Source organism: Erinaceus europaeus, chromosome 6 (genome assembly GCF_950295315.1).
Source record: "Erinaceus europaeus chromosome 6, mEriEur2.1, whole genome shotgun sequence".
Taxonomy (NCBI): domain Eukaryota; kingdom Metazoa; phylum Chordata; class Mammalia; order Eulipotyphla; family Erinaceidae; genus Erinaceus; species Erinaceus europaeus.
This window is the reverse complement of record NC_080167.1, coordinates 28,115,123-28,133,252: the sequence shown is the minus strand read 5'-3', so window position 1 is coordinate 28,133,252 and position 18,130 is coordinate 28,115,123. Positions and strand designations below refer to the sequence as shown.

At 42.1% G+C, this 18,130-nt stretch overlaps 1 long non-coding RNA gene across 1 annotated transcript; it reads right to left on the bottom strand.

The window, feature by feature from the left end:
• Positions 1 to 3,460: 3,460 nt before the first annotated feature.
• On the bottom strand, positions 3,461 to 17,163 carry LOC132539004 (uncharacterized). Its single transcript, XR_009550318.1, has 3 exons — positions 17,036 to 17,163; positions 4,834 to 5,033; positions 3,461 to 3,740 (listed from the first exon to the last, which is right to left on the bottom strand). It is a non-coding gene; the product is annotated as an uncharacterized LOC132539004 (long non-coding RNA).
• Between the last annotated feature and the right edge of the window lie 967 nt (positions 17,164 to 18,130).

The following is an 18,130-nucleotide window of genomic DNA, read 5'->3' as shown; positions in this document are numbered from 1 at the left end:
AGTCCACAAGGGAGGAAATATAGCAGATGAAGAATAGACCTTTATGGAATAAAACTTCTTTTAGAATGTAAGGCATCCCCACCACCACCAAAAAAAAAAAGTTCTCTGTTGACTTTTTTATTGCCACAAAGATTATCACTGGACCTACACAACAAATCCATTACCACTTCTGGCAGATAAATAGATTAGATGATGATAGATAGATAGATAGATAGATAGATAGATAGATAGATAGATAGGTAGGTAGATATAGATGACAGGGAGAAATGGAGAGGAAAGGTGAAGATAGAGAAGGAGAGAAGAGTGATGACTGCCGCACTGCTTCACTCCTCACAAAGCTTCCGCAAAACAGATAGGAGCCAGGGGCCTGAACCTGAGTCCTTGTGTATGGGAATATGTGTACTCAATATGTGCACCACCATCTGGCTCCTCCTTGTTGACTTTAAAAGATGAGAAAGAGGGAGTCAGGCAGTAGCACAGCGGGTTAAGCGCAGGTGGTGCAAAGTTCAAGGACCAGTGTAAGGATCCCGGTTCGAGCCCCCGGCTCCCCACCTGCAGGGGAGTCGCTTCACAGGCGGTGAAGCAGGTCTGCAGGTGTCTGTCTTTCTCTCCCCCTCTCTGTCTTCCCCATCTCTCTCCATTTCTCTCTGTCCTATCCAACAACGACGACATCAACAACAATAATAATAACTACAACAACAATAAAAACAACAAGGGCAACAAAAAGGAAAATAAATATTTTTTTAAAAAAGATGAGAAAGAAGGGGGTTTCTTTGAGCTGGATTCTGAGCCCCAAAGAGTCAAGCACAAGAGCTATGTGTCATGAACAGCAAGTCTGAGATAGACTCCAGGTTGGCACAGTCCAGGTTGTCATTCCAGCTCCACCATGGACTGTGCAGTCTTCCTCTGGTTACTTAACCTTTTTATGTTTTCCTCACATCTGAGAAGAAAATGGGAATAATGTTTTTGATGAAGATTAAATGAGTTATTGGTTATAAAACGTTTTGACTATTATCCAGGTGTTTAAGTAATCAGAATAAGCATTTTCCCTAGCAGTGGACCAGAGATGGTGCATCTTTGCTTATCTTGTTGCACTGCTCTCCCCCAGCACTTGAACCTGTTCCCATTAAGCTTGATGGAAGGTTTTCACATCCTCTGGTCCATGGAAAGAGAGAAAGGATGCAAGAATAGCTACTTGGATCTGAACATACTTGACTGCCACACAACCCAGGTGCTGATCATAAAATGTGGCCATACATCCTGCAGTTCTACACAGGACACAAGACTCTCTCAACCTGGAACTTCCCATACAAGCCAAAGAAATCAGAGTATTGTTTACTTAGGTTTCACCTTTATCTTTGCAAGAGATGTGGACTAAATGACCTCCTCTCTCTAGGTGACGTTTTTTCCAGTGTCTAAACAGGAGCTCCCTGTTTGGAATTGTACCTAGTATGCTAAGCTTCTCCTCAAGAGGTTGGTTGCTTAATTCAGGATTATTGTATCCAGTGGAGATAAAAATGACAGTGCTGGCTTTTCCCATCAATGTTAGATTTAACCCAGCTTGGAAGCCAAAAAGTGATAGTAATGAAGACGAAGATGATGATTATGATGGTGATGAGATGATGTTGATGTTTAAAATACTCTTATTTCTAGTGTAAGATCTTTTGTATAAGATGAAAATAGAAGCTACAAGCACTATGAGTCATAAACTGAAAAAATATGTATATATCATGTGTACCTTTAAAAATCCAACCACTAGGTTTGAGTAATTCCCGAGTTTCTCCCAAAGACCCCACTGGATAACTGGCCCATTCAGTTGGAGAACTTTATTGCTGTGGTGTGGACAGGGTGGGAGAAGGGAGCTATTATTTGAAGTTTTCCCCCACTATAATCCTGAGAAAACTTCAGCTTTTCTCTCCTGCAGGGCTTCTCAGTATGAATCTGGTTGTGCAGTAGGTCGCAGAAGACTCAGAGCTGAGCAGAGCAAGTCTGGGATTCACCTTTGCAGTATCCATTGCTGTCTGCCAACCCCGATCTCTCACTGGCCCTTCAACACCTAATAGCACCTCCAAGGATTTTTCCAGTAGACAAAGCAGGGCAATCATACTGGGTTTGGGGGGAGGACATGGGCGAGATTGATAAGGTGCTGCCAATCCAAAACCCACTTTTGGAAGTTTGAAAACATAAGAAAGTAGGCCTGTTTGGAAAAAAAAAAAAAAAGTACTTTACAGTAGAATATACTTTCCACATCACAGTTTCATGGGAATCCCATAAGCAAAGCAAATAGTCTTTCATTAGCTCAAGGAGAGGGAGGAGTTCAGAGCTCCACTTCCAGTCTTCTCTTCCCTATACTCCCCATCAGCTACATACAACTATGGCCTTCAGCAAGCTAATTGCCCCTCTGAGCCTTTATTTCTTCATCCATAAATGCAAAGAGGATGCTTTAGAGCATTGTTAAATGATTAAGTAGAATGGTAGCAAGAATAATGCATTGGAACTTAACCACATTTCCTTCCTTTCCTCTTACTTCTGGTTGGGTAAGAAGACTAACTTTGCTCCCTGAAAAGTACCTGAGTCCCGAGGGAACCTCTAAGTCCTCAGTCGAATGAACTCCCTAGGCACTGGGGTGTGAAGGACGAGCATGCTTATTCTGCCTTATCCCGGACCAGAGAAGAACATGATAATTCTCTCTCACACAAGATGACAGAAACCACCTGTTTTTTCCATTTTTCCCCTTCTATCACCAATAGAACACATGATAGATGTCCCTGCAATCCCTTTCCCAGGTTTCAAGCTTATTCCACCCATGATTTCTGAGGATGGATCTGAAAGCTAAAGTCCCATGACCCAAGGTGGCCAGTGCCCCCTGTGATTCTCATTAAACAGTCACATCTCTGGAGTCAGAGGAGGCCTTGCTTCCCACTACAATCAACCAACATTCCTTCTGTGTTTTGGGATTTAAAAGAATACAACCAAATACAAACTTATCACAGATTCTTTTCCAAGACACTGCTTATGCTCTTACACACTTTTGATCTTGGCCCAAAATGGGTTTTCTGAACTTAGGTTACATATCCACAACTCCACCTTTCCCAAATACCCCAATATGCAAGAAGCATACTATATAGCACCCCCACCATGATTGTAGTTTTCCCAAAACCTATTTGTGACTGTCTTCTGATTGCTGGAAGTATCTATTTGAGTACTTTCACAAATAACTGTTTTATTTTTAAATCAAAGAATTTCTGGGGAAATAATTACTACAATGACTTCATTAATGTATTCTTATATACAACATATCAAATATGAACAACTTTTATATATTATATATAAATAGTGAAGAATATAGTGAGAAAAATTGTGTATCCTTCAAGAACATTTTTTATTTATTTAATTTTGTATTTATAAAAAGGAAACATTGACAAAACCATAAGATAAGAGAAATACAACTTCATACAATTCCCACCACCAGAACTCTGTATCCCATTCCCTCTCCTGATAGCTTTCCTATTCTTTAACCCTCTGGGAGTATGGACCCAAGGTCATTGTGGGATGCAGAAGGTTGAAGGTCTGGTTTCTGTAATTGCTTCCCCGATGAACATGGGCATTGACAGCTCGATCCATACTCCCAGCCTATCTTTCTCTTTCCCTAGTGAGGAAGGGCTCTGGGGAATCGGAGCTCCAGGACACATTGGTGAGGTTGTCTGTCCAGGGAAGTCTGGTGGGTGTCATGCTAGCATCTGGAACCTGGAGGTTGAAAAGAGAGTGAACATACAAAGCCATACAAATTGTAGACCAATCATGGACCTAAAGGCTGGAATAATGCAGATGAAGAGTTGGGAGGCCCTCCATTTTGTAGATAACTAGTAGGCATATTTTAGTTATATTCCAAAGGGCCTGTGGCTATACTAGTGTTTTTTTTGTTTATTTGTTTTGTTTTGTTTTTGTTTTTGTTTTTGTTTTGCCTGAGCCTGAAATCTGATATGCAGGTAGATCCTAATTATTGTCTGGGGAGGTGATGTCATGGCTGGCAGAAGGAGCAGAAAGCTGTATCAGAGAAGAGAGTAGCTCCCAAATATAAGAAAGGGGTATAAATATTGTTGACTGTAAACCCCATTGATTTGATGTGATCTGGGGCCCAGATTCAGCTTAGGAGCCAGTGTGACCTCTGGATCCCTGTAGATATGAGCTCACATTCTGTGGTCATAAATAGGAACGTTCCAAGCTCCCCCAGTATCAGAACCCATCTTCCTCAGGTGTAGCATAGAGTATATTGTCCAGCCTCCCTTTGGAGGATGGAACATTCTCTACCATTGTTGATCCAAGTTGAGGACAAGGTCCTATGGGGGCCCACAAAGGGGTCTATTGTGTTGTTCCTGATAGGAATGACCGATAGCAGTGGAGAGAGGAATTTATTTGAGGTCTAGACCCATCATGTCTGTTTGGGAATCTCAGGACTCCCCAGCTGATGAGGTGGTCTGATAGTGACTAAAGAGTCATCGTTAAAGTATGCCAGTCTCTTGCCCTTATTCAGCTTTTACAGTCCTTGCTTTGATGAGGTTAGCTTCAGAGTGAGTGAGAGAATTGTAATAAGAAGTAAATGAGAAAAGTATCTAAGTCTAATTAGATACTTTCATTATGAACTTTTTACTGACTCACTACAGACTACTGTGTATTATTGCTTTCAGGTATATATTTTGCCCTAATTTATGGATATATGTGAACATATGCTCTATCTTATAGGACCTGGTCTATATCTAGGTTTTGGGATTTTGTTAGGAAATAAACTTCCTGTAATGGAATTTGAGAACACTATGAAAGGAAAGATCTCACCTGAGTAATGAGGCTGAAGGGCTGACAATCCATGCCTGATGTCTCTGAACTCAGTCTGAAGTGAAGCATGCTGAGGTGGTACTCCTTGCGTTGATTAGGTTGGGATCGGCGGATGGAATATCATTTGGTATAAATTGAGAGAAGCATGCAGGAAAGTGAGCCCCACCTTAGAGGTTCCAGGACTGATGGAAATATAGTCTCTAAAGAGGAAGCAGGAGGATCCTGCTGTCTTAGGGTTTAAGAAGATAATAGATAGTTATTGTTATAATCACATTATTTGGCAATTGGGTTAACTTTGAAATATCCCTTTGTTAGGATTTGCTGTATTGGTAGTCGGTCGGTAGCGCAGTGGGTTAAGCGCAGGTGGCGAGAAGCACAAGGACTGGCATAAGGATCCCGGTTTGAGCCCCTGGCTCCCCACCTGCAGGGGAGTCGCTTCACAGGCAGTGAAGCAGGTTTGCAGGTGTCTATCTTTCTCCCCTTCTCATTCTTCCCCTCCTCTTTCCATTTCTCTCTGTCCTATCCAACAATGATGACATCAATAATATCTACAACAACAAAACAACAAAAGGGAATAAATAAGGGAGTCAGGTGGTAGCGCAGCGGGTTAAGCGCACACACGTGGCGCAAAGCTCAAGGACCAGTGTAAGGATCCCAGTTCAAGCCCTGACACCCCACCTGCAGGGGAGTTACTTTGCAGGCAGTGAAGCAGGTTTGCAGGTGTCTGTCTTTCTCTCCCCGTCTCTGTCTTGCCCTCCTCTCTCCATTTCTCTCTGTCCTATCCAACAACAACGACATCAATAATAACTACAACAATAAAACCACAAGGACAACAAAAGGGAATAAATAACTAAATATTAAAAAGGTAATAAATAAATATTTTTAAAAGGATTTGCTGTATCATACACAACATCACCATAATTTATGTTCTTTGACATTATTTGTATATAGCTGTGCCACCGGTTGATTCTGTTCTCCCTGGTCTAAGCTTTTAAGAGAGTCAACATATCAAAGACTCAGCCTATGTATTAAAAAGATTCAGTCTGTGCTTTAAAAAGTTTGAGACATTCAATCAATTTTCCCCTCTCATATTAATTAAATAGTGATTTATATGACTACAAATTAGTAGGACTGTACATAGACACCATTTCCACCACCAAAAGACTATGTCCCATTCCCCCACCTCCCAAGAATATTTTTTATGATGGCAACACAGTAAAATAGCTGCAAATAAACTTAAGACTCAGGGGATATGTCTAAAAGAAGATCCTTTTACAACTACAAAAGACCTTACAGCCCAGGAGGTGTCACAATGTTTAGAACATAGGACTTAGTAAAGATTGACAACCCAAGTTCAATTACAAATTTACAAATGCCAGAGTTACGCTTTGATGTGTTCTATCTCTCTTTCTCTCTCTCTCTCTCCCTCTCACTTTCTCTCACTATCTCTCAATCTTTTGATCTCTCACTCTCAATCTCTCTATTAGTGACTGAACAAAATATTTTTAAATTTTTGGTTCAGGTGGTGGTGCACCAAGTTGAATGCACATGTTACAACACACAATGACCTGGGTTCAAGCCCCCAACCCATCCTCGCAGGGGGAAAAATTTCATGAATGGTGAAGAAGTACTTCCGGTGCCTCTCTTTCTCCTTCCCTTTCTATCTCTCCCTTCCTTATTAATTTCTGCTTTTCTCCAACAAAAAAATAGGTAAACAAAATAAAGTAAAATAAAATTTCAGAGGCCAGTAGGCCCAATGGGAATACACACCACATGTGTTTATAAGAAAAAGACTCATTGTTATGTCAATTCTCCTTAAATTACTTTGTAAATGTAACATAACCACAATACAGATATCAACTTTTTAAAAAGCTACATGAACTGAATCTTAAGTCCATGTGGCAGATGAAACACAAAAGAATAGCCATTAAAAGGAAAATAGAGGGGTCCTGGGAGTAGCACACCAGGTTAAGCACACATAGCAACTAGCACAAGGATCCAGGTTCAAATTCCCGGCTACCAACCTGTGGGGGGGGGGGGGTCGCTTCACAAGTGGTGAAGCAGGTCTGTAGGTGTCTCCCCCTCTCTGTCTTGCTCCCCTCTCTCGATTTCTCTCTGTCCTATCCAACAACAACAGCAATGACAACAACAATACGACAACAAGGGCAACTACAAAATGGAACAAAATGGCACCCAGAAACAATGGATTCTAGTGCAGGAACCAAGCCCCAGCAATAATCCTGGAGGCAAAACAAAAAAAAGAGAGAGAAGCTAGAACAACAGAATGAAAAGGACAGCTACCCTACTTGTCAATAAATATATGTTCTCAAATTTTAATAATGACAACAGCATAGGACTGGGCAGTAAACAGTAAAATCAGTGGGATCATTTTTTTTTATTTTTCTAGTGACTTAATATTGATTCACAATATTATATATAACAGGGGTATATAATTATATAACAGGCCTATAATTCCACACTGTTTCCACCACCAGAGTTCTGTATTCCCATTCCCCCCCACTGGAAGTTATAGTAGTAGTTCTCCCAAGGTTGCAGATATGGGTTATTATTTCTACAACTAACTGTATATATATGTATATACATATATATATGCCCATTTTTTGTTTTTTAAATTTTTATTAGTGATTTAGTATTTATGTACAAAATTATGGGATAACAGGGGTATAGGTCCACATCATTCCTACCACTAGAGTTCTGCATCCCCATTCCCTCCACTGGAAACTACAGTAGTTCTCTCAAGGCCACACATATGGGTTGACTATATATATATATATATATATATATATATATATATATATATATATATATATATATGTCCATTTTCTATGGTCTTGCCTTCTCTTCCTTTCTAAGTCATACCTACACCTATTGCTGCAATGCCCTTCCTTTTTCCCCTTCTCTAAGGGTTTTGATGGAATTGGAGTTCAAGCCATCTTCCCCTAACATTTCTCCCCCTCTGGGACTATGGAACAAACTTCTTTTTGTGGTGCGGAAGATGAGAGTTGTGGCTTCTATAATTGCTTCTCTGCTGGACATAGACATTGACAGAGAGACCCCTTCTTAAAACCCATGTAAAATGGTTCCTGCCCTGCAGGGTCAGTTCTTTTTTCATCTTTCTTTTTTATTTTTATTATGAATTTATTTATAAAATAAAAAATACTGACATGACCATAGGATAAGAGGAGTACAACTCTACACAGTTTAGACCACAAGATATATGTTCATTTTTCCTATGGCCCCATTTTCTCCTCCTTTCCAAGTCACACCTATACCTATTACTACTCCCAAATGCCCTTCCTTTTTTCCCCTTCTCTCTCTGGGTCCTGATGGATTTGGAATTTAAAACCCTCCAGTCATAATCTCCGTATCACAGCTCCACACACACACACATTGAGAATATGAACCAAAATTCTTTTGGGGGTGCAGATGGTAGAAGGTCTGGTTTCTGTAATTGCTTCTCCTCTGAATATAGTCGTTGGCTGGTTGATCCATATCCCCCAACATGTTTCCATCTTTCCCTAATAGGGTAGGGCTCTGTAGAGGTGAGGTACTGGGTAAGGTCATCTGTCCAGGAAAGTCTGGATGGAATCATGATAGCATCTGCAACTTGGTGACTGAAAGTAAGATATACAGCAGGATAAAATAATTAATGAACAGGAACCAACAAGTAGGAATAGAGCAGAGGATAATAAGGATCTTAAGATAGATAGAGGCTAGGAAGTCCATTTTAAATATGTTTCTAGAGGCCTATGACTTTTGAACTTTGCTGCTTGAGTTTGATAGCTAATAGGGAGTTGGACAAAAATATAACCTGAGAAGATGGTATCAGAGTTGAGGATAGGGCTAGAAAGCTGGCTTGGGGAAGAGATTAGCTCCCAATCTTGAAGAAAATCTATGAATAAAATTAACTATTTACGCCATCAACCTGACCCAGGGCCCATATATATTTATTTAGCACAGGAGTCTGTGTAACCTCTGAGTTCCTCTCAGTCTAAGCTTGTAGTCCATGGTCACAAATGGGAACATTCTAGGCTGCACTCATTTCCAGATCAGTCTTCCCTCAAGCAGGGCAGGATGAGACAGCCTCCCTTCGGAGAGTGGAGCAGTTTCTACCTTTGCTACATTATAAGGAGGACAAGTTCTTAGAGTGACCCACAAGAGGGCTTATGCTAATATTCTTGATGGAAGTGACCAGTGATGGTGGAGAGAGGGATCTATTAGAGGTCTGGGCCCATCATATCTGTGTGGGAATCCAAGGATTCCTTAACTAGGGACCCCGTATTGGGTATTGACCGAAAACCCTTTATTAAGTGAGCCACTCTCCTGCCCTTATCCAGCTTTTGTAATCCTTTCTTTATCTGATGAGCTTAGATGTTCTCCCAGTTGACAAAGTGCTGAACATCATCTATTGTATACAAACAGTGTTAGGTTTATGGGGTCTGCCTTTTGGGGGCCTTTCTAGTAAGATTACAAAGCTTATTTGCTCTAAGTCTGACCAGTTAGAGAATTTATGATGCCTTCTTTAGGTCCTTCTACAAGGATCCCAGGATTATTAGGTCTAACTCTATCAAGCACTTTTACTTTCATTTATACAATTGCCCCTTGCTTATGGATACATTTACACCTAAACCCAGTACCCTAAACCCTCGCCTGTATCTAGTATCTGTAGCCTCATTAGATAATGTGCCATATGAAATGGAACTAGGTAGTCCCATGTGTTAGGAAACATCTCAACAGATTCCGAGGAGTTGAGAAATTGACATCTCAGGCTTGTTGTCTCTGTTCACAATCCTCAGTAACTGATCAATAGCAGCATAACATGGCATGGCAGCAATCAGTGGGGTAAATTAGCAACAGAAATAAACCCAATTTTAATAAGAAAATCAGTAAATTACAACTGCACTGTGTCTAATTATCAGGGAATGAATGAGTTGGAAATGCTATTAGTAAAATTTAAAAAAAGAGTTAAATTTGATCTATGTGTTATATTTTGCCTCAGCACTGACTCAAGTAGATCAAGGATATAAATATATTTTTAAAATTAAACCATGAAAGTACTAGAAATTATGAGCAAATTCCTCTGAGCCTAAGAACATAGAAAGTCTTTGTTCTATCCAGAGTACACACACACAACTGCAGTTTCTTTATTATTTCTTCATTTGATAGTACAGAGAGAAATTGAAAGAGGGAGGGGAAATATAGTATAGATGGGGAGAGAAAGAAAGAAACACTGCTTCATCTCTCATGAAATAATGAAATGCCTATGTGGCAAGGTGATGGGGGAGGGAAGAAGAGGGCCTCTTAATTAGCAGTGGCTGTATACATTGTGAAACCCCAAAGGAGGATATCTGCAAACCCTGTTAATATTTTAAACACACTTTCCTTTTGACACAATAATCCTACTTGCCACACTTTATCCTATAGATAGATGAACTTGCACACACAGAAAGTATCCAGGGTGGCACTCTTAATAGTAGCAAAAAATTGGAAGCAACCCAAGGGTCCATCAATGGGAAACTAGCTAGATAAATTTATGGTAAGTCCATAAATAGTAAAGCTATAAAAAAGGAATGAAGTCACTCTTTGCGTGCCAGTTTGAAAGATCTCCAAGATACACAAGTAAGTGAAAAGAGCAAAGTCTCAAAACAGTTTGCACAGAATGCTAAATTTTGCTTGCAACATGTTTAATTTTCATAGCCTTAATTTGCACTTTGCTTAAAAAAAGTGAGACTCAGGGCCTTTCCATTCTTCTGTGAGTCATTTGCATTTCCTTTTCTGTGAAAGGGAAAATAAAAATGAACTATAGACACACACACTTATTTGCTTATATGTGATTTAAAAAACAAGCAGTCAAGAACTAATGCAAGTGTTTGCTTGGCTTGGGACTGATGTGAGCAAGGGTAGAAGCCAGACTTTTAAGAGTTTTGATGGATGAGCCAAGAAAATGAATTATCTCTTAGAAAATAAAAGTAAATTAAATCAAGTCTTTCCCTGCCAATTTCTCAGACTCCCACTATTGTTTTCACATTTGCCAAGTAATTTTTCTAGATCAAAATTTGACTTCGGAGGCATGGAGCTAGGTCAGGGATAAAAAGGCAGCCCAAGGAGCCTACAAAATCTATAAGGGCTCTTGATCATTTGCAGAAGAAAGTAAGTGGGAAGCTGCTGGGTTGTTTGTTTGTTTTTCAGCAGAAGCCAGTGATTGCTTTGTAGTGAAAGTAGCCACTGAGTCAGAGCAGAGACCAAGTGACTTTGACAACAGACAAGGAGTTTCTGCAACCATTTGAGGAAAGGGACATCTCCTAAGACCAGAACAATCCCTCCTAGCCTTCAGTACTTCAGCTGGATCCAGTCCCAACCTGGTTTCCCCATTGTGTTTACAGCTTTGTCCAGGTTGCAAATGACTGCTCTCAGACCTAGTCCAGTCATCCATGTTTTTCTTGAGTCTCTGGGACAACAGCCATTAAATACCCCCCACTGCCTCCCTCCCCCTGCTCGCCTTACTTTAAACATTTTCCCAGCCTAAGGGGTCCCTGGCTACAGCTTTGCTTTACCTTCCTTTGTGGAAGAGTAAGAGCTGGCCTGGGCTCTGCAAGATGAGAAGACACATCTGACGCACATGGAAAGAAAAAAAGGCGAGTGGAGTCTCCTAAGCTGCCAGTCCCTGCGGGCCTGAGCACTTGCAATTTCTCCCTTTGATTTCCTCTGATTTTATGAGCTCACAGCACAACATGTTGGAAGTTAGCAGAGCAGCTGCCCCGGGAAAGAATGTGCTCGTTCCGCTATTTCGGACTTCAAGGAAAAAGCAGTGAGGGCTGTGGGGACACAACAAGGGGAGAGACGCCAGTTTCTCCACAAAATGTCCAGTTCCCACCAGCCTGTGTGAGGAAGTTGGTTTGGTTTGGGGAGGCTCCAGGTCCTGTCCCAGGCTTTTGTAACAGGCTGGAGAGAATGTGTTTACGCTGTTACTAACAGAAGGAATAGATGTATCCCCTACCTGGTGTGGTCATGCCTAATTCTGGGTTACAGAGGGCTAGAAACCAGATTTAATGCTCCCTCCGCTGGGCACCAAGCAGATCCTCTGACACTCCTTCCCATCCCCTACCCACTCCTCTACTAGGACACCAATGCTGTTTCCAGCAAGACCACTCTGTTTCTCTAAGACCTGCAGATGAAAGAATGACTCGGTTCTGACTCACAAGCTCCATGACTAAGAAAAAGATGCTGTTTTCCCTTGAGCCAGCAGCTTGCCAACCCTCTAGAGGAACAGAGCACTGTATATGTTTCACTTGCTCTCCACAAAAGTGTTAACAGGTTGACTGAAAATCATTAATCCCCCCCCTGTAAAGAAAAATAAATAAATCTCAAAAAATTCATATAAAAGTGCTAACTAAGCAAAAGACCTCATCAGTCAAGTCAGAGGTGTCATGTAGAGCAGCCAGCCCATACACACAAAGGTCCTAACCCCAGGGATGCTCTATGATAGGAACATGGCAGAAATGTAACCTGTGAAGCATGTTACAGTATGGTCCAGGGACCAGAAAACTGCATATCTCCAGGGGAGTCTCTAGTCCCACCACCTCCATCCCACCATTAAGTAGCAATGGACAACTCCCGCAAGAAGCAAGTCACCTCTCTCCAAGTACCACAGTGGGCAGATAACAAGGTCTTAAGCCAGAACTAAGCTGTCCTCTGCCCCTTCCCCCCATTTTTTAAAGAAATTATGCAGGTGAGACTTTGAGCTTGCTGTTACTGACCTGCAGTGTCATCCATGACCAGAGACAACTGTGAAAGATGAGGAGACATAAATTACTACAGCCACCATTGAAATGGGTGTCAGATCTGGAAGCAGCAGCAGAAAGCCCTTCTGGATCTACGTGAGTTTCCTCATTTACAAATGGGGTGGGTGAGAGGGAGTTAAATCAACTATTTTCATATCTGGAGAAGCCAGTACCACACACACACACACACACACACACACACACACACACACACACACACTCCCAAGGCCAGCAAGGTATTCCCAATTCAAATATGGCCATTCCTAACTTTGTTGGACACCCCACAGAGTTACACAGAATTCTCCACACTGGTTTACATTTTTACTCTAATTTGCTTAAATTTCAAAATGGTATGTTGTGATGGAAAGTGCACTGAATCTGATGTGCAAGCATCTGTGGGGTTTAAACTCCATCTCTAGCATTAAAAGCTATGTGAATTTGGTACTGTTTCTAAACCTCCCATTTCTTAACTGAACTATAATGTTGATAATAACTAACTTACATGTTAACACGGATGTAAGTAATCTGCAGTCTGTGCAGTTCAGTGTAGTCGTTAGTTATTCACATCACTTTGGGCTTCTAGGAAGGAGGAAATTACAAATGTGGAAGTTGCTGTGTCAACAGGTATTAGATTCTCTAGGGCTGGGATCTTGATTGAAGAGTCTTTGGAGACCAGCCTAGCACAGAAAAATGCTTAATGACAGGTCTCCTGGGTTAAGAGGGCAGAAAATATACCCAGGCACTACAAGTCCAAATAAATGCTGCCCTTCACAGTTGGGGGATCCAGGGTTAGATTGTTCTGGGTAAAACAGCAGATAGAACCAACCTCTCTTTACAACTCTGTTGCCTGATCTGGGCTCCAGTGGGTCAAAAAAAAAAAAAAAAAAAGGGGACTTCACAGCTATCAGGCATGCTGGTATTTTTCTCTTTGAAGAACACAATATATTCTTGTTTCTAGCACTTGTAGGAATTTTTAAACTATTCCTATTTATTGACTCACTCAGCACCTGAAGCCTTCCTTTCTGAGGGTGGCCTCTTCTCCCTACAATTCACTGAAGATACCTGGTAAATGGTTCTTTTCATCCCTCCCAGTCCTTGTGCATCACATTCCATTCCAGATTCCCACTATTACACATCCTAGCTTGTTCTCCCTCTGGTTCTGTCTGCCTTCTCCTCTGCCCTTTGCCTTCCCCACAACTCCCTCCTTCTCTGTTAGATTCTGACCTTGCAAATGTTCCGTGTGCCTGTCCTTTATCTTCTATGCTGCTTTCCCTTTCATCCTCTCTCTCTCTCTCTCTCTCTCTCTCTCTCTCTCTCTCTCTCTCTCTCTCTTTCTCTCTTTCTCCTCAAAGTCAAGAGCCCAGAAACACCTCATTTCTCTGTAGATAACTCCCAGATTCGTGTGTCCTATCCTGACCTGGCTCATAGATGCCATTTACTCTACTGACCTTAAAATCAACACAGCTCTTTTCTCCACAGCAATTCCTCTCAGGCTGGAGGTGACACTTTCTTCCATTAGTAACTTCAAAGTCATGCTAGACCCCTACTCCCCTGTACCCCCACATCCGATTAGCCATGAGGTCCTCTGGGGGCTTTCTTCATAATGGCTTTCACATATCAGTGTATTTGTTCTAATTCCCACTTTCAGTAGAATCTCCAAAAAATATTCCTATAGCTGTTGTATGAAACAGTCACTATTTCTCCCATTGAATATTAAACTTTACAGATGAGGAAACAGACCCAGAGAGGCCAGGAAAGTGGCCTAAAGCCACATAATCAGTGAGTGGTGGCATCAGGGTTAAACCCTGAGCCATCTTGCTCCAGAGTCACTGAACTCAAACCCCCAGGCTGTGTGAGCAGGAAGCCAGATACTATATCTGCTCTGCACTGTAGCACTAGCCAAGATTGGCATGGTTAGGGTTTTGCAGTATCATTCCTGCAGGGAAGTTTTCCTGCTGACCTTCAGGCCAGGGAGAAATAGTAAATCATCCTGCCATTCAATTTAAGTGCCATCACCCCTAATGGAATGTCACCTTCAGGACAGCCATTAGAGTCACACACCTAACCCAATGATGGTATTCCACATCTATCACCATTACCTTGGCCCTCTAACGAGCATTCTTTTTGAGGAGTAGGGAGACAATAAGTGACTCAGCCCTTCCCCAACTTGCCCTCTGCAGATGTCACCCTGAGGGTTGGAGGAGGAGGAGGAGAGATCTGCTCACAGTCCCAAAGAGAACTTACAGTCAGTGCTTTGGGGACATGACGGGGACAGAATGGAACCTGCACAAGTTGGAGTTGCCTGGTCACATGGCAAATAGTGGGCCCTGCCCACACACACACACACACACACAGCAATATGACAGCATTATCTTCTCCAAGGCCATATGCTCCACACCAGGCCAAGGCCCTTGAGGGGCACTCAGTTTCCTTTAGCCTCTAGTCCTCTCACATTTCCACTCCCCAGGGCCTACATGCACAGAGACATGGGTTATATTTAGCTCTGCTTTATAGAGGAGACAAGATTCAGGGAGGCAGAGGGTCTGAGTCAGGCTGAAATAATTGGGTGTTTGGAGAGGACTAAGAAAAGGTTCACACCTAGCATGCCTTACTGTTTTATGCACCATCACTGTTTTTGTTTTGTTTTTCTTTTCTTTTTTTTCCCTGCCTTTCTTCTTTTTTGCCATCAGAGTTATCACTGAAGCTCAGTGCCTGCACCACTCCACTGTTCAAGGGATTTTTTCTTCTTTCTGTTTTTGATAAAGCACAAGGAACAGAGAGATACTGAGGGAGAGAAAGAAAACAAGAGGCACCTGCACCACAGCTCTACATCTTGTGAAGCTTCCACCCCACCCCTAAATGGAAGGGAATAGGGAAGTTGGACCCCGATGGTCATGCCTAGGAACTTGAACAATTTCAGATGTGGTCCGGGAGGTGGTGCAGTGGATAAAGCATTGAATTCTCAAGCATGAGGTCCTGAGTTCAGTCCCCAGCAGCATATGCACCAGAGTGATGTCTGGCTCTTTCTCTCTCTCCTCCTATCTTTCTCATTAATAGATAAATAAAATCTTTTAAATAATTTAAATTAAAAAAAACAGTTTCAAGTGCACCCCTTCTCATTATCTCTTCTCATTATCTCTTGATAGCCAATCTTTTCCCTCAAATAGAATCTGAGACTCTATGAGGCAGGAGGAACTTTCCAGAAGCACTCCTGTAGCGGAGGACAGACCTGAGCTGGACAAGTGGGCAGGGTCTCGGCCTCTCTCCACAAACAGACTTTCATCCTCACCCACCAGAGCTGGGAATACCACTCATTGCCCTTATGATAATCTTCCTCTGCTTTGAGCCAAAGGTCCCATGTTGCTGTCCAGCCTGACTCTGATTTGCTCCTCCTTCAGCTCTTCTGACCTTCCTTCAGCTCTCAGTTCTGCCTGTGCTGGGAGTATTGTCCTCTCTGAAGCCTCAGAATGATCTTGTCCTCCTCCACACACACAGGACCACCCCTGCAGGCCCAGATCCATTCCTGCTGTACCGACTGGCCACCACCCTAATCTCTGTGTACTTCTGCCAAGGGCCCTGCCTGACTTTTTCATCTGTGTCAGAACCCAACTCTTACTTGGCAGCCTTGTCACCTCCAGGCCCCTGCTGACAAGGCTCCACTTTTGTCAGATTTCGAGGTGGTCTTGTGTCATATCACCTCCCCTAAGGTTCAGAATTCCTTGGAACGTTCTTCAGGGTCCTGTGACTACCCTGAATTTGTTGAGTTTTTCAATTCTCAGTGGTTTCTCAGATGCCTTTGCCCCTAAAACTGTGTGTTCCACCTATGTTCATAATAACACAGTTTGTAATTACCCAAACTGGGAAGCAGTCCAGATGCTAGATGACAGATCAGTAACTAAGAAAGTTGTAGAATATATACACAATGGAATACTATGCGGCTTTTAAAGGGTGAAGTTATCTCCTTTGCCATACCTTGTACAGAAGTTGAAGTAGCATGTTGAGTGAGATAAGCCAGAAAAGGAGAAACCAGTACCAGATGATCTCACTCATAGATGGAATTTGAGAAATAAGCACAGTAAGGGGGGCTTAAAATTGGACTATGTGTGGTGTATTGTACCAAAGTAAAGGGCTCTGGAGAAAGTGGGTAAGGGAAGGGATGAAGAGGAACTGGGATCTTGGTGTAGGATGATGGAAAAGGACCTAGTTTAGGATAGAAAGTATCTTGCAAACACCTATTATGGGAAGATGAGAGGTTGTACCTGTGTGTCAACAGCTCATTAAAACCATCAAACCCCCCCCCCAATAAAGTGGAGAAGATGAAACTGTACACATATGACAACTGTCTTGATACATTTTCCTAATGAAGCTATTTAAAAAATTAAGTCAAATTAAAAACAAACCTCAATTCTGTGCTCTCTGGTGCCTGGAAGGTAAAATGGGTCCACTCTAACAGAAGGAGGTTGACTCCTTAAAAATGCTGGAACTCCCACATGCAGGTCAGTCCTCCCTGGTTTTGCACAGTCTTGGCCAGCCAGCTACATCCCCAACTGCACAGCCCAGAGCAACTATGCTGCCCTGAAAGATACACAACACTGTCCTCTTCTTTGATGAGTGAAGCCAAGGCAAAAAGCCAATGTGCCTGTAATGGTCATTAACATTCCAGGGGAGATTACTAGTGCCAAGCTCTGTTTTGAGCATTTTACCAGGATTGACTCCTATTCCTGAATCCTTCCTATGAGAGAGCTGCCATTATCGTCTCATTTACAACTAGGAGAGCCAAACAAAATGAGTTAAGTAACTTGTCCAAAGTATGACACATGTGAAATATACTCATATAAGCTGAGGGAAGAAAAGACTTCAGGATCAGAATTGTGGTTTTTCTCCTTATTCTATGGTGCTTCCAAATATTATAACATCTCAAAATACTGGTCCCTCACATGCTAAAATTGGAATAATAGGGGAGGCCAAATGGAGTTTCACCTGGTAGAACACACATATTACTATGACTGAGGACCCAGGTTCAAGACCCTGGTCCCCATCTGCAGGGGTAGGGGGGAATCTTCACAGGCAGTGGAGCAGTGCTAAAGTGCTAAAGCTCTCTCGCTCTCTCTCTCTCTCTCTCTGCCTCAAAAAAAATTAAGAACTGGATAGTGATGTACCTGATTGAGCACACCCATTACAATGCACAATGACCAGGTTCAACCCTTCAATTCCCACCTGCAAGGAGAAAGCTTCACTAGTGGTGAAGCAGTGCTGTAAGTAAATCTATCTCTATCTCTATCTCTATCTCTATCTCTATCTCCCCCTCTCCTCTCAATTTCTCTCTCTCTCTCTCTCTCAAATAAATAATTATTTTTAAAGTGGCCACTGAGAACAGTGGAGCTGTGCAGGCACCAACTCCCAGTGATAAACCTGCTGGGGGGGGGGGGGAACAGCTAATGATGACTGTATCCGGCAGAGTTAGTGAAAGTTAAATAGACTAGTGCCTGGAATGT